Source organism: Cebus imitator, unplaced genomic scaffold, assembly GCF_001604975.1.
Source record: "Cebus imitator isolate Cc_AM_T3 unplaced genomic scaffold, Cebus_imitator-1.0 Scaffold800, whole genome shotgun sequence".
Lineage (NCBI taxonomy): Eukaryota > Metazoa > Chordata > Mammalia > Primates > Cebidae > Cebus > Cebus imitator.
In genome coordinates this window covers 291,399-298,993 of record NW_016108115.1, presented here as the reverse complement: position 1 = coordinate 298,993, position 7,595 = coordinate 291,399, and the positions used below count along the sequence as shown (strand labels likewise).

Below are 7,595 nucleotides of genomic sequence, written 5' to 3'. Positions count from 1 at the left end.
AACAATCAATTGAGATAACTCACTACCTTCAGACCAGCAGAGGGCTGGAATTTTTGTTTGTGCTCTCTGCTGTGTCCTCAACCCCTAGAAGGGTGCCTCGCATGCAAAAGACACTCAGTATATATTTGTTGAGTAAATGAATGCTTCCTCCACATTCCAATTGTTAAAGCAGGCCAAGGGGACCTGCTGTGCAGAACTCCACAGCTTTCTACTCTGATCTCTATCTTGCTTGTTCTTCTTTATCTTCCTCGGTCTTCCTTGTTCTTCTTGACTGCGCTTGTCACAGGTGAAAGGCTGGTGAATCTGGAGAGATACTTATGGCAAGTACAACTGGTGTTCCTGCTGTCATCCACAAGCGCAGCAGTGGTGGTAGACAGCTAGAGAAGAAAGAGTGAAGTTTGCATCCTCCAATTACCACGGCTGCAAGACAGAACTTGAAAGGAGATAAATCTGACTTTGGTTATCTCTGGATGCCATTCATTGAAAACGAAGAGAAGAAGATACTTCCTCCAAAGGAGAATCCGATGAGGCGCCAGCAGGATGCTGCTGCCATGGAAAACGGCCACATCCGCCTTTGCAAACTGGTGTGGCCCCAGCTGGCTCACCGCAGGTTTCAGCCACTCCAACCACAGGGCTATGAACGTGCCAAGAGAGCTACCAACCAAGAGTTTCTCATTCCTCCTCCGGGATTTCAAGTCCAGAAAGCAGAATCTTCACTTCGGGGCCCAAGCATGCAAGGGGTGTGGGAGACGGAGGAATGGGGAAGCAAGGCGGAGCTGCCCAGCCTGGCAATGGCACAGCCGCGGTCTCTGATGCAAAGGCAGCCGTCCATGTAGGGTCAGCCCCGGGTGGGAAGGCTGGGCTCTAGGAAGGATGTCGAGGCATCGGGCAGTGCCCAAAGCCACCATCTCAAGCGTGGTAGTGGGGAAATGGAAGTTGCACCTGCTCTGTCATCTTGACTTGGGGAAGTTTCAACTTTGTTGTAGAACAGTCCAAATTACAGCCTTCATTTCTTGCGAAGGGGTGGGGGTGGGGGAGTTGCCAGTGAACTTGTGACACACACACATACCACATAATCCCTAACTCCACAAACGACTCCACTAACGCTAAGGTTACCCTTAAAAAGCAAAACCGAACCGGCAGGCGTCCTCCCTCCACCCTGGCAGTTCATTAACGTCGGCCAAGGCCACACTTCCCCCCTGCAGGGGGGGTCTGACAGGAGAGTAACAGGAGAACGTTTGCTTCACTTGACTCTGCTCTCTCAGGACGGTATCAGCATTTTAAAATTCGCGCCTCAAGGAAGTTTGGGGTCCTTTTTATCATTTGTCCTATAGGACAAGGAACAGGATTAAACTGTGTGGGGTCAGCAAAGGAAAGAGGAGCGGGGCCCGGGCGCCGGTGGCCGCCCTCAAACCTTTGGGAGGCGAGAAATCGGAAACGCCCGTGACATGCGGCGGCGTCCGACTCCCTCCACTTGGCAGAACCCGAGAGACGAGCCTTTGGCGGGACCGTGAACAGTAGTGCTGTGTACGGCGGTGTGCGTGCGTGAGTCAAGAGTGTAGCTCCGGCCAAACCCTAATCCCAAAGGGGGGCGTGATCCGCGGCGCCCCGCTCAAGTTTCGGTGGAAACTTTCCCGCAGAGGCTCCTCCTCCTTCACCTTGGAAACCAGCGTGGGCCGCGCGGCGCGGCGCCGCCTGAGACCCGGGCGCACCTGGCTGCGGCGCGTCCCAGCGGCAGGGGCGGGGCCGGCGGCGGAGGGGGCGGGGCCGGGGCGCGCTCCCCGAGGCCTCCGGGCAGGTTGGGCCCCGCCCCCACTCTTGCCCCGCCCCGCCTCGCCCGGGTCCCCGGCCCGCCAGTGCTCCTGAGGGAGAGGCTGGGGAGAGCCCGGGACCCACGCGGCTCAGCCAGTGGCTGACGCACCCTCGAAAAGTTGCGCTCCGACCTTCTCACGACCTACATTCTTCCCGGGCACTCCTGAGTTTGAGTCAGGCCGGGAGGACCTGGGCCGAGACTTTCCAGCGGCGACCGCCAGCGGGGCGAAGAGCCGGTCCTGCTTTCCTCACGGGGTCCCGCGCGGGTGTCCCCGGGACAGCAGCGCAAACTTTCTGTACTGTCTGAAGACACTTGTCCAGCGAGCCCCACTGCTTGGGGAGGAGGAGCCACGGCCGGAGACAGGTAGGGACTGTGCTGGCCGGAGATTTGCGCTTGAGGGATTCTTTTATTTTAGGGGGTTGGAGGAGGGAGAGCCGAAATGTCCCTTCTCTGCATCCGCCAGCTGGGCTGGAGGAGCCGGCATTGGGCTGGGGGCCGACTGGGGATGTTCCAAATGAGGGCGCTGCGTCGGGCGGGGGCGCGGGGTGGGTGGGGGGAGGAGGTGGCTCCCAGGGCAGCGGGCCCCGGGACAGGGCGTTACGCGGTGACTGACCCTGGAATAGAGAGAGCCGGCTTGTTTTGGCGAAGGAAGATGTATCAGGGCCCTCCGTCCCATTCCTTGGTCCCTGGGTCCTCTGGGAGGCACAGGCAAAGGCAAGGAGATGTGGAGTTCAGGTTTCCCCGCTAAACAAACTTGCTTACACCGGAGACTGAGGAGGTGCCCGTCTGAGGTTTGTGGCCCTTTCCTGCTGTAAGGACTTACTTGTTGGGCAGCTGTTGCTCAATTTCATAAATTCTCTGATGAAACTGCATTCAAATCGTGGTTGTTATTGATAGTGTGTGTGTGTGTGTGTCTGTGTTTCCTCTGGCTCATCAAAGGTCCCTTGTTAACTCCACTTCTGCTAGGGAGTGGGAGGAACAACCTGCTGTCTTATTTCAGGCCGGGCCAGAGAGAGGTGTCGGTGCAGGCGGCGGTAGCCTTGTTGGCTTGAGACTGTGGGAATCACATGAGAAGGTCTAGTCAATTAGCCCAGTTCCGTCCCAGCCTCCTGGACCCACCCATTCACAGCAGATCCAGCTTCCACTTTTCAGCAGATGCTGCAGCCCCAGCCATCCAGGGACAGGGAAACCTCCCTGAAGGGAAAGAGCCAAATATTGAGAAGGAGAGACAGCTCTCAGGAGGAGAAGGAGTAAACAATGCCTACCAATTGTTGCTTCCCTGTAGATTGGGCTTGCTCCCTTGGCTTCTCTGGAAGGGCTGTGCTATCAAATTCATCTCATTAGGAAGTCAGCTGCTCCCTGCTAATAGCCATAGCAGCTCTGATGAAATTATATAGGTCATTGAAAAATAATTCCTGCTTAATCACCTTTATCCTGTTGATTAATGAGAGGAAAGATTTCCTCTCCTTAATGTACCATGCCTACTTGTCAGGGTCACCTGCCTGACCTCAAGTTCACCTGTACACCTGGCACTAGGCAGAATGCTGTCCCTGAAGCTGCCAACATGTATTGAGCCACAGCTGAAGTCCACATTTGAAGAACTTCAAACGCTTTCTTTGGACAGAAATTGAGCAGGAGACTTAGTCCATAAACTTACTCTTTAAACATACTTGTTAGGTTTAGGTAACTTTTCACATAATTAAAGGTCGATATCTTTTTAGCTCCAGTTAATCCCTTTCCACAGAGCTCATAAGAATTATGTCCATGCTTGTCTTGAAATAAATTAAGTTTGCAGTCCTGTTTGTCATTTGCCCTATATGACAAGGAACAGGATTAAACTATGTGGGGTGGCTGGAAAGGGTCAGAGAAACTGGACATCACTGAAATGGATTCAGAGAGTAATTAAGAGTAGTGTAAAAATTTAGGTCCAACTGCCCCGCTACCTTCCTTCTTGGCTCTCATATAGAGGCATTATGTGGGACTTTTAATGGAGGACTTGAAAACTAGAAATAAAAGGAGTGCTTTATTTTTACAGAATCAGAGTAATGCATTGGTGAACAGTTCTGTACTCTACCTCCTAAGGTGGGTTCAAAATACTTTCTTTGCAAAGTTCTTTCTTTAATAGGAACTTGATAGATAATGACTGCAAACAAGAAGCAGATGTACAAATATATTATGTAGAAATATGGAGGTAAAATGAGAAAAAACAAGAATTGACTCTGAGGAGTGAAATTATATTCTTGTATTATTATTATTATTTTTGAAGTTAGTTAGGGTCTCTCTCTGGCCCAGGCTAGAGTTCAGTGGCATGATCTTGGCTCTCTGCAGCCTCGATCTCCTGGGCTCAAGCAATCCTCCCACCATAGTCTCCTGAGTACCTGGGACCACAGGTGCATGCCACCACACTCTTAATTTTTTGTATTTTTCGTATAGACAGCTTTTGCCACGTTGCTCAGGCTGGCCTTAAGCTCCTAAACTCAAGTGATCACCTGCCTTGGTCTCCCAAAGTGCTGGGATTACAGGTGTGAACCACCACGCCTGGCCTCTTGTCTTACTTTCATAAGGAAAATTTAATAAGGAACCTCTTTTCTCCCGCAAATGTAAAGCAAAATTGCTTTATTTAATCTGTTTAGACACTTGATCTTTATTCGGTGTACATTTGTCTTCTAGGGGGATACATGGGCCCAGTGAAGGTCTGGATCAGAATCTGGCTTTGAAACAGTTTAGATCTACTTCATCCTTATTTTCAGCAACTTCCAACTCTTGGTTTTTAGCCTAGGTAGGGGAACAGTGGTCAAGAGTGACAAGAAACTCCAGGGACTTCATTTGTAGGAATCTTTCAGTGAAGACAGTAACAGAAGTGAACAGTTCTCTAGTGCTTTATGATTCACAAAGTGCTTTCATGTACCATATTTGTGCCTTGTGATTTAACCATTTTGCAGTAGATGCCCTTGTATTTAGATTACACGGGAGGAAAGCAGATGAGATTCAGAGATAATAAGGGACTTTTATGTACTTACTTTGCTCCTGTATATTGTGGACTCAGACCTGAATTCAGGATTTCTGATTTACAAGTTTTCCCTGTTACATTTGTGAAGTGGTTGGATGCGAAATGGGCTTGGCTTTTCTTTCTCTCTCTCCTTCCTTCCTTCCTTCCTTCCTTCCTTCCTTCCTTCTTTCCTCCCTCCCTCCCTCCCTCCCTCCCTCCCTTCCTTCCTTCCTTCCTTTTCTTTTTTCTTTCTCTCTCTCCTTTCTCTTTCTCCTTCCTCCCTCCCTGCCTCCCTCCCTTCCTTCCTTCTTTTCTTCCACTTATCTTTTCTTTACTTTCTCATGGAGTTTCACTCTAGTTGCCCAGGCTGGGCTACAATGGTGCGATCTCAGTTCACCATGACCTCCGCCTTTTGAGTTCAAGTGATTCTCCTGCTCAGCCTCCGGAGCAGCTGGGATTACAGGCATGAGCCACCACGCCCAGCTAATTTTGTATTTTTAGTACAGACGAGGTTTTCCCACATTGGTCAGGCGGGTCTCCAACTCCTGACCTGAGGTGATCTGCCTGCCTCGGCCTCCCAAAGTGCTGAGATTACAGTCAGGAGCCACTGTGCCCAGCCCTCTTCCTTCTTATTAACCAAAATGTGAGCTCATGTGGAGACAGGATGACAGAACTATATGTGCATATATGTGTATGTATGTGTATATGCATATATGTGTATGTGTAAGTGTGTATATACATATAACGTATAGTCTGTATAGCTTTGGCATCTCAACAGTATAGCTGTACAATAAAATTGAAGTAACCTCCATTAAATTTGGGAGGGAAATCTTGGATGGTGGCATAGGTGAATAAATAACCTGATAGATTGAATAAGGAACTTTGGCAATGTCTAAAATTGAAAAACTCTGGAAATAGCAGTATAAGTGCATGATTTAAAAATAGAGAAGTAATTACCAGAAGAAATAGCTAGAAGAATTGAAGGACCTTCTTTTGGGGAATGAAACTCAGGAGTGAGGATGAGCCAGGCAGGAATCTACTGTTTTTGGCTGTGTACCTTATAATATTAGATAACATTTTATACTGTGTACATATGTATTTCTTTATTTTATTTATTTATTTTTTGAGGCAGAGGCTCCCTCTGTTGCCCAGGGAGAAGTGCAGTGGCACGATCTCAGCTCACTCCAACCTTTATCTCCTGGGTTCAAGCGATTCTCCTGCCTCAGCCTCCCGAGTAGCTAGGGCTACAGGCATGCACCAGCATGCCTGGCTAGTTTTTGTATTTTTAGTGGAGGTGAGTTTTCGCCATGTTGGCCAGGCTGGTCTCGAATTCCTGGCATCAAGTGATCCACCTGTCTTGGCCTCCCAAAATGCTGGGATTATAGACGTTAGCTTCTGAGCCTGGTCTCATATGTATTACTTAAAAAAAACTCTTTGGCAAGTATGACGTGAAGGTCTTTTGTTATAATTTTAGAGCCAAAAAGGACCACATAGATGATTTATTCCTAGGTCCTTCATTTTACAGGTGAGGAAATTGAGGTATAGGAGTTTAAATGTTTTGTTCATGGTCACATAACTGAAGAGACAAACTTTTCCTGGACAAGGTCACGCCCTTTCCCAGGCAGGTAGAAAGTTTTACCTTGCTCTAGTGATTCCTCAATTTCCTTTCTAGGCAAATCTTTCTCCTTCTATCTAGTTTTTTTTTTGTTGTTGTTGTTGTTTGAGACAGAGCCTCACTCTGTCGCCCAGGCTGGAGTGCAGTGGTACAGTCTCGGCTCACTGCAACCTCCGCCTCCTGGGTCCAAGTGATTCTCCCACCTCAGCCTCTTGAGCAGCTGGAACTACAGGCATGAGTCTCCATGTCCAGCTAATTTTTGTATTTTTTTTTTTTTTAGTAGAGATGGCGTTTCACCATGTTGGCCAGGGTGGTCTCGAACTCCTGACCTCATGATTTGCCCTCCTCAGCCTCCTAAAGTGCTGGGATTACAGGTATGAACCACAGTGTCCGGCCTCTTTCTAGTTTTTACAATCTTTAAACAGGTTACTGGACTATAGATTCAAAAGTATGTCTAATTCCTTAAATTTCCATTTTGAAAATGCTTTAAATGTTTTTAGAGTCTGCAGAATTTGTACCTTTTTTGTTGTCAATTCTGTAATTACTTTTATTTAGAAATAGGGATGTCTGGTTTGTCTGCAACTGTTTAGAAGCTGGAATTGTTGCCCAGTTGAATTTGATAAATACTGGAATTCAAGCTAAACTTTTATCCTCAGGAGACATTACTAAGGGGAAATGCTAAGGGAACGTTTCCAGTATCTATGCGTTTTGCTTAATTTTGAAGTTCTGTGAGTGAGGATACTACTGCCTTCTAAAAGAAAGGTAGAGACAAATGATATTTTAGAGATATTATAAAAAGTCGACACACTTAAGTTTATCCTTTTCTTTACAAATATGATTTTTTTCCTACTTCCCTTCCAATTATATCACCAACTTAAATGAGGCCTAATTTTTCTTATTACATACATAATACATGTTATTCAAAATCTAAACAATATAGAAATATATAATGTTAAAAGTTAAAGTACACTGTAATCTTACATTCTGGAGAAACTGCTATATGCAAAATAGGTATATTTCCCTTCATTTTTTCCTATATGTTTATTCTTAACATGGTTGTTAATAACTGCTGGGGTAATCCTATGCAACTTTTACCTTGGTTTTTATTTTTAACTTGACAGTATATCTTGAAAATGTTTTCATGATCATACATGCAGGTCATTCTCTTTTTTTTTTTT

The 7,595-nt window shown here is 47.1% G+C and overlaps 1 protein-coding gene across 1 annotated transcript in view; it reads left to right on the top strand.

Moving 5' to 3' along the window:
* The first annotated feature begins 1,848 nt into the window (after window positions 1-1,848).
* The window catches only part of FAM160A1 (family with sequence similarity 160 member A1), a 273,216-nt gene continuing 267,469 nt past the window's right edge, over window positions 1,849-7,595 (top strand). The window contains exon 1 of the mRNA XM_017520081.2: window positions 1,849-2,176. The gene's annotated coding sequence lies outside the window, so the exon portion shown is untranslated. The remainder of the gene's footprint in view (window positions 2,177-7,595) is intronic.